At 41.5% G+C, this 9,228-nt stretch overlaps 1 protein-coding gene across 2 annotated transcripts in view; it reads left to right on the top strand.

Annotated features, from left to right (window-relative positions):
* ARMCX4 (armadillo repeat containing X-linked 4) overlaps positions 1 to 4,406 on the top strand; it is a 15,852-nt gene extending 11,446 nt beyond the window's left edge. The window contains exons 5-6 of one of the 2 annotated variants that reach the window (XR_006890401.1): positions 984 to 1,170; positions 3,456 to 4,406. The gene's annotated coding sequence lies outside the window, so the exon portion shown is untranslated. Of the gene's footprint in view, positions 1 to 983; positions 1,171 to 2,686 lie in introns of both variants that reach the window. The other variant, XR_006890402.1, reaches the window with a different exon arrangement.
* The last annotated feature ends 4,822 nt before the right edge of the window (positions 4,407 to 9,228 follow it).

Below are 9,228 nucleotides of genomic sequence, written 5' to 3'. Positions count from 1 at the left end.
GCACATCGACACATTGTGCAGCTCTTAAAAATGTTTATGGGTATCTACACCTATTTACTTGGAAAAAATTCTGCATATAATCTTTTTTTTAAAGATCTTACTTTTCCTTTTTCTCCCCAAAGCGCCCCAGTACATACTTGTATATTTTAGTTGTGGGTCGTTCTAGTTGTGGCATGTGGGATGCCGCCTCAGCATGGCTTGATGAGCGGTGCCAGGTCCGCACCCAGGATCTGAACCCGCGAAACCCTGGGCTTCCGAAGCGGAGCGTGTGAACTTAACCACTTGGCCATGGGGCCGGCCCTGCATATAATTTTAAGTGAGGAAAATAGGCTGCCAAAGCACATGCTATACTTTTTGTGAGGAAAAAGTATATATTTAAATTATTTCTATGTATACACTTTGGTGTATACACTGAGAATGTTAATAGTTTCCTATGGGTGTTAGATTAATAGGTGATTTTATCTATGTTTTACTTATCTCTGTTTTCTGGTTTTTATATAATAAACCAGGATTTTCTTTTGCATAATTTACCAAAAGGAAATGGATGGATCCAGGCTAAGCAGGCCTGTCAATAGCATTTCAGGGGACTAGAGAAAAAGTGTAAATGGAGGCTCACATATTTATGTGTAAATATTTGGAAAGTATAAATGAAAATGCTAAATAAAGCTGTAAATGTTTGAAAATTTAAATCTTATTAACTATTTTAAAAGTAAAGCTGTTCTCAATTCTAGCATTCAATGGCCACCAACTTTCCAGTGGAAAAAATGTCAAACTTGTGATGGATTCTGCAATCTGCTGCCATAGTCTCCCTTCAGGAATAAAGATATTATTATTTCAGTTGCTAAGAGAGCTCCCCCAAGGTCATACCCCCTTCTTGGGGTACTTCCCATCCAATGACTGATCGACATGGCTTTCTTGCCCCAAATGGGAGAGCTTAACTTTTCCCTCTGTCCAATCCTTCTTCGTTCTTTTCCCTTCCACAGGTGTTGATCCCAAGATCATTCCCTAATCAGAGCCCTTCATGCTGAACTCTGTCTCTGAGTCTGCTCTCCAGGAAGCCAACCTACAACAGTTGGTACGAGAAGTGGTTCAGGAGAGCATACACTGTGATGACATTTTGGAGATGGATCACCTGCTGCCCAGCTGGCAATGAGGACCCCATCATTGGTGGTAGGTGGAGTAGACAGGCAGCTAGAACAGGTGGCAGAGGAATTGTTAGGGCTTTCACTGTTGGTGAACTGGGATGGCACTGGTGGAAGGGAATGCATTCACTGGTACCCGGTAGCAGCTTTGAGAAATATATGGGAGATATTAAATATAAAGAAGCCTGGAAAATTGGGTGGCTATGGCTGAGCTTGATTGATCTTCAGAAAAAAAATAATGAAAAACTGAATTATATTAATCAACAATTAATTAAAAGCTATGTGTGAAAGCCAGAGGGCTTTATTCATAGCATATAAAGAGGTCCTCATCTTTTCCAGGTAGAGGATAGAAAAATATGAAGATCAGGCTGAAGACTTATTGAAAGTAGGCTTCAATAAATGTTAAAATCCCAACCAAGTCAAATCTGCTATGCCAAGATGAGGGTCCTAGTTAGGAAGGAATGGGGATCCTGACACATGGTATGGGAACATCTGAATTGATGTCCCTAAAAATCTTGTATCCTGAGATTTCCCTGAACCCCTTGAGCATTCAGAAGTGTCTCACTCCTTCCTATTAAGGGCTAGAGCTTCATTTTGCTTGAACACGCAGAGGTCTTTCCCTTGTAAGATGATGTATGTTTCCTTCAGAATCTGCCTCCACCTCCCCTCCTGGCCACTGGGCCTTTATCTAGGGTTAAGTCACAGTGTAACCTCACTGGGGATGTACTGGGCCTAATAAGGAAGGAAAGGGATTACCCCAAGAAGGAGTCGCAGGTCCTAGCCAGCACGTACTAGCAGGTGCTGAGGGAGTAAGCATGGGGCTGAGTTCTGAGGGCCTTCATCCAGGGAGCTGGATTATAGAATTGGATAAGAGAGAATTAATTGATGTGAGAGTTCTCTCCCAAGATACAGGATTTAACACCCTGGGAAACCACAGGAGATCATATGAACTTACTACTACACCATTTGCCAAAGGTGTAAGGAATGCACTGGTGAGAGGGGCACCAGCCTCACTAAGAATTTCAGTGGTGGCTTGCTCTTCAGGCCAGGGCTCAGAGTAGGAGAGGATGTTACAGGACGAGGATCACTGATAGAAATCGTGGTGGCCCTGAAACAATAGAGGCAGGATGACTGCATTCAACTGTCAGAAGTCAGGTGGATGCAAATACCATAATGCACTGCAGGCTCAGAGTGGCAGGCGGGGAGGCCTGACCTGCAGAGAGCTGTGGAGATGATTAATAGAATACAGTGCCCCTGGTGAATAGATGGTTAAGAGTTGGCTGAGAGAATACAGGTGGTTAATATAACACAGCGCCTTGGGGAAAATAGGCAGCCAACAACCTGTACAGTCAAAGTAAATCAAAGATGATCAGGAGTCTGAGGGAAGTTGCCTCAATAAAAAGTCAAAATCCCCCACCCAGCTTCTGGTCCTAAGTCAGTTTTTGATCTAGAATGCACTGTTTGAAGGAGAGGCTGGGTGTTCGGGAAGAAGGACCCTACAACACATACATAGTAATGATCCTCCTCTTTTTCCATTTACTCAGGTGACTGTGCACTGGAGAAAGAGGAATATCCAGACATTTTGAGGACTGATGGCTACTGGTTCCGAGTTGATATTGATACCTGGAGACCTAAAGTGTCATTACAGTCCTCTTATTACAATAGGGGCAGATGGGAGCCTGGTATTAAATGGGCTCCTGGCCTAGTTCACTGTGGTTCTGTGGGTCCACAGACTCACCTGTTAGTTATTTTCCCGGTCTAGGAATGTATAATTGGAATAGATATTTTGATAGTTGGTGCAAGCCCCACACTGGTTCCTTGGCCTGTGGGGTCAGAGCTATTTATAGATGAGAAGACCTTCTACAAGCTTTTGAAACTGCCTTCCATCTCCTCGGCCAACATAGCACATGAAAACATACAGCATCCCAGGGAGGATGGCAGAAGTTAGTGCCACCTTTAAAGACCTAAAGAATGCTGGAGTGTGGTCACAATCATATCTTCATTTAATGCACCAGTTTGGGCCCCTGCAAAACGTGGGCAGAGCCTGGTAGATGACAGTAGACTAGTGCCAACCCAACCAAGTAGTGACACAAGTGCAGCTGCCACGTCAGATACACTATCTTTGCTAGAGCAGAATGACATGGCCTTAGGTACCTAGTAATCAGCTATTGATTTGGAAAATGTGTTTTTTTTCTACCTCTATAAGAATGGAACATCAGAAAAAGTTCACATTCACATAGAATTGGCAACAGTATACATTTATAGTTTTTCCTCAAGGCCCTACTAACTCTCCTGTCCTCTGTCATAATATAGTCTGAAGAGATCTGGACCATCTGAATATAATACTAGTTCACCATGTTGATGACATCGTGCTAATTGGACCAAAAGGAGTAAGAAGTGGCTAGCAGATTGGAGGCCTTGGTAAGACACACGTACACCAGAAGATGGGAGATAAACCCTACAAAGATCCAGGGGCTGGCTACATGAAGTGTAGTTTTTATGGGTTGAATGGTTTGGGGCATGCCAGGAGATTCCCTCCAAAGTAAAGGACAAATTATTGCATTTTTCACCTTCCCTACAAAGACTGAATTCCAACGTGTGGTAGGCTTCATCAGGTTCTGGAAGCAGAACATTTCATACCTGTTGAAACAATAATTTGTTATGTTTTGTCACGCATGTACTGCGTGACACAAAAAGCTGCCAGCTTTGAGTGGGGCTTAGAGCAAGAGAAGGCCCGAGAACAGATCCTGGCTGCAGTTTCAAGCAGTCTGCCACTTGGCCCATACATTAGATAGACCCTAAGGTATTAGAAGTATCTGTGTTGGCAAAAGATGCCATATTGAGTTTTTGGTAAGCCCTAATGGGAAAGTCACAACTTTAGTCCAGAACTTCGGTTCTGGAGCAAAGCCACACCACATGCAGTAGAGAATTATATACCTTTTTTTTTTTTTAAATATACTTATTTTTATTTACTGATTAATTAATCCTGTGACACATAGCAAATAGGGTAACATTTATTCAAGCCTCATTACTCAATGCAAATTATGGCCAGATCAGTTAAATCTGGATGCTTCTGAACTGTGGAACGAAGTCTAATCTTACTCTTTCAACTATGAACAAGAACCCATTAAGGGTAATTGAGAACTCAGTTATCCACATGATTTACATATGATAGACCTAAACTAAGTAGCAGTTTGATTAGATTTTATTCATGGAATACTGGACTGGCTGCACCTTCAATTCTATTTCCTTATTCATCCTTCTTTCAGGCATTTAATTTTCTTTGATTTCTTTTTTTTTTTATTAATGTTATGATAGATTACAACCTTGTGAGATTTCAGTTGTACATTTTTGTTAGTCATGTTGTGGGTACACCACTTCCCCCTTTGTGCCCTCCCCCCACCCTCCCTTTTCCCTGGTAACCACCGATCAGATCTCCTTATCAATATACTAACTTCCACCTATGAGTGGAATCATATAGAGTTCGTCTTTCTCTGACTGGCTTATTTCGCTTAACATAATACCCTCGAGGTCCATCCACGTTGCTGTGAATGGGCCAATTTTGTCTTTTTTTATGGCTGAGTAGTATTCCATTGTGTATATATACCACATCTTCTTTATCCAATCATCAGTTTCTGGGCATGTAGGTTGGTTCCACGTCTTGGCTGTTGTAAATAATGCTGCGATGAACATAGGGGTGCAATGGACTCTTGAGATTTCTGATTTCAGGTTCTTAGGATAGATACCCAGTAGTGGGATGGCTGGGTCATAGGGTATTTCTATTTTTAACTTTTTGAGAAATCTCCATACTGTTTTCCATAGTGGCTGTACTAGTTTGCATTCCCACCAACAGTGTATGAGGGTTCCTTTTTCTCCACAACCTCTCCAACATTTGTCGCTCTTGGTTTTGGATGTTTTTGCCAATCTAACGGGTGTAAGGTGATATCTTAGTGTAGTTTTGATTTGCATTTCCCTGATGATTAGCGATGATGAACATCTTTTCATGTGTCTATTGGCCATATTCATATCTTCTTTTGAGAAATGTCTGTTCATGTCCTCTGCCCATTTTTTGATCGGGTTGTTTGTTTTTTTGTTGTTAAGCAGTGTGAGTTCTTTGTATATTATGGAGATTAACCCTTTGTCGGATAAGTGGCTTGTAAATATTTTTTCCCAATTAGTGAGCTGTTTTTTTGTTTCAATCCTGTTTTCCCTTGCCTTGAAGAAGCTCTTTAGTCTGATGAAGTCCCATTTGTTTATTCTTTCTATTGTTTCCCTCAACTGAGGAGTTATAGTGTCCGAAAGAGAATTATATACCTTTTAAAAACAGCTTCTGATATGCTACTATGCCCTGGTAGAGATGGAATACCTGGCCATAGAATATCGAGTGACCATGCAAGTGACCATGCAGCCAGAACTGCCCGTCGTGAGCCGAGTTCTGTCAGGTCCACCAAGGTGTAAGGGTGGGCAGGCCCAGCAACAAGATGGAAGTTTTATACACAGGGTCAAACCCGAGCAGAACTGGAAGACACAAGCACCTGCACAATCAGCTAGAGCAGAGGCTCCATGATATTCATCACTGTTGTTCTAGCACCTTTCATTTACCTTACACCTGTGGGCTCACGGAGGATCTCTTTTGATAAGTTGACTGAGAAGGAAAAACCCAAGCATTGTTCATAGTTTGGTGGGCTTGGTATGTGGATATTAGCAAGTATAGTAACTTCGGTCTGAGAAAGCCATAGTTACCAGGAATGAGGGTCTAGGTTATACCACCAGCTAAACTGCCAAGACCCTAAGAGTGATGGGGATCTATACTTGATAGTGGAAGAGAGAGAAAATCATTTGCGGCTTGGAGACCAGCTTGAGTGTTGGGGTGTGTAGTTTGTCCTAACTTTCCCCCAGAAAGAGAGACCCACCAGACCCCTAGAAGAGCTGATTTCAGGACTTACATGAAGTGAATCTGGGAGGCACAAGGGGTGGACTGTGGTGGACACTGCAATACCCTGCCTAGAACTCCCTTTAACAATAAGGCTCTTATTACTTCAATTGTTAGGAATGTTGCCATCAGAAAGTCCTTGACTGTCAGCCTCCTTCAGGGATTGCTTCAGCTGAGAATTGTCTTGTTCAAGATCACATCCCATTCTCAGGGTGGCCCACATCCAATGACTCACTGATGCTGTATATAAAGGCCCAGATCTCTTGCCCCTACTAGAGATAGCTTTGAAGTTTCAGCCTATCTTCAAAATTTCTTACAGGGTGTGCTAAAGCATTCCATTGATAGTGCACTGAAATTTCATTTCTTTCTCTTTTTATTCTTGCTTCTTTCCTCCCTTTCCTTCCATGAGTGTTGACCCTGGGAGCACTCTAATAAACCTCCTACACTCTAATCTTTGTCTCAGAATCTGCTTCCTGGGGAATCCAATCTATGACAATGCTTTACACATGTCATATCTATCACCTATCAACTCTCTGTCTATCTACCTATCCATCCATCCTAAAATCAGGAGTAATATGAGTTGCTTAATATTGTGAAATGTTCTTTAGCCTCCATATGCAGCTGTTGTAAATACTGCACTAATTTTCTATTACCTCTGAAACTAAAAACTGGAAAATAAAGACAAGCAAGAAAATGGACACTACTGGGAAATGATAGTTTGTTGAGAAAAACCCTGTTAGATTAATGTATCTGAGAAAAGGCTTTGGCAAGTTAGCTTATTTTTTCTCTAAGTGTTTCTACTGCTCGAATCTTCCCTGCACTCTGAAATAATGTCTTTCTCTTATGTCAGCAGTGACACAATCCACAAGTCTTCAAGGCATTAGGACACAGTTGCTTTTTGTTTAGAGGATACAGGGAAACAGATGTGGAGAAGCATTTTGCTCGAGCCTGAACAGTGTTAGTCAAAGTGCAGATGTTTATGGTTATGAATTGCACTGTGCCAACAATGAGCACCAGATCCCATGTGACACAGGCACCCATGTATTCTTTAATGTGTGCTGTGTGTGTGTGTGTGTATGAGATATGCAGGACCCTTCAAAACTTGGGGTTTAGGAGGGGCACTTGTGCTCAGTTCTAAGGGTAGCACTGAAGCTTGGATAGCAACGATACCATTTCTAGAAGTTTTGGAGAGTTAAGTGGTATAGCCGGTTCTGGATCTGACTGTGGCCCCAGGTCCTCAGATTCTTATTCTAGCGTTGTTGTTGTGGCGGATTCTGGGCTCAGGGGTTGTTTTAAGGTTTGGGATACAGTGGCTTTGCTGGGTCATGCACGTATAAGGAATAATTTAACATCACTGTTTGAAGATGAAAATGCAGTCCTTCTTTTGGGCTAAAAGGCCCATTTCTGGGAAACACATGAACTGATTGGCCCTTAAGGCAGTATAGTGTAGAGCAAAGAGGACAATCTAGAGTAGTGGATGAAGGAGGGAGGGTATTAACATTTCTCTTCCTCTTCTATTTTTCAAACATGAAGAAGCATATTTGGGAGGGGAAAAGAATGAATCTGGTTTGAACTCTTTGAACTTGAGGTGCCTATGGGACTTCCAAGTGGAGAGGATCAGTGTTCATTTGAAAAGTATGGATCCAGAGCTCAGAAGAAAGGTCTGACTAAAGATATGTATTATAGGTGATAACTAAATCCAGGGAGTGAGTCACGTAGTCCCAGCAAGGGATACAGATTGAAAAGCTGAGGACAGAATGCCGAGGAAGCTCGATACAGGTTTGACATTGGCGGGGGGGGGGGGGGGGGGGCAGTGCAGAATTGAAACTCAGGGGATAGCCTCCCATCAATATTACAATGCATATCTCTGTACATTCTTTTTTTTTCCCTTTTAAAAAAATTATGGTAAAGTACACAAAACAGTCACTATCTTAACCATTTTTAAGTGTTCAATTCATTAAGTACATTCACATTGCATAACCATCATGACCATCCAAGTCCAGAACTCTTTCCATTTTCCAAAACTGAAATTCTGTACCCATTAAACAACAATTCCTCATTTCCTCTCCCTTCAGCTCCTGGCAGCCACCATTCTATTTTCTGTCTCTGAATTTGACTATTCGAGATACCTCATATAAGTGGATTCATACAGTATTTGTCCTTTTGTGACTGGCTTATTTCACTTAGCATAATGTCCTTGGATTAGTCAGCTTGGGCTGCTAGAACAAAATACCACAGACGGGTGGCTTAAACAACAGAAATTTATTTTCTCACAGTTCTGGAGGCCGGGAAGTGCAAGATTAGGTGCTGGTAAATTTGGTTTCTGTGAGAGCTCTCTTCATGGCTTGTAGACAGCTGCCTTCTTGCTATCACACCTCACGTGGTCTTTCTGGTCTGTGCATGTGGAGAGAGAGTGAGTGAGCTCTCTGGTCTCTCTTCTTATAAGGACACTAATTCTATTGGATTAGGGACCCACCCTTATGACCTCACTTAACCTTAATTACTTCCCTAGAGGCTCTATCTCCAAATATAGCCACATTAGGGGTAAGGGCTTCAACATATGAATTTTTGGGACACACACACACACACACACACATTCAGTCCATAACAGTCCTCAAGTTTTCTGTACATTCTTTATGCAGAATTGGAGTCCTATTCTATGTTCAGTTTTAGAACCTGGTTTTTAAAAATGTAATTTTCATAGTTACAGAGTACCATAGACTTATAACAGCAACAAGAAAAAGTCCACCAGAACTTTGCTTCATCCTTCCCCACCCCAGATTTCTGTTCCTCAGAGACAATCACTTTCAAATCTTTTAACTATTTCTTCTGATATCACCTCCATATTTCTATATGACCTGTTTATACTTTTATTTCTTGATTTTTAGTTTTTATATATCAGTTATGACTCCCTACAATGGAAAGAGTCACTTATCTTACATTCCCACCCCATATACTATCTCGTCCTCCCAATATATTGTTATATCACTATATTTTATTAAATCAATATTTAGTGTTTATATCATGTCTACATAAATATTATTCATAGCTGAGCCATGAGTAGTTAAGAGTGTAGACTCTGCCACTGGACAGCTGGGCTTCGAATCCTGGTTTTGTCACTTAATAGTTATGTGATCTTGGACAAATCTCTTC

This window comes from Equus quagga, chromosome 10 (genome assembly GCF_021613505.1).
Source record: "Equus quagga isolate Etosha38 chromosome 10, UCLA_HA_Equagga_1.0, whole genome shotgun sequence".
NCBI classification, from domain to species: Eukaryota; Metazoa; Chordata; class Mammalia; order Perissodactyla; family Equidae; genus Equus; species Equus quagga.
Note: the sequence above shows the minus strand (reverse complement) of the source record. Positions and strands in the feature narration are given on the sequence as shown.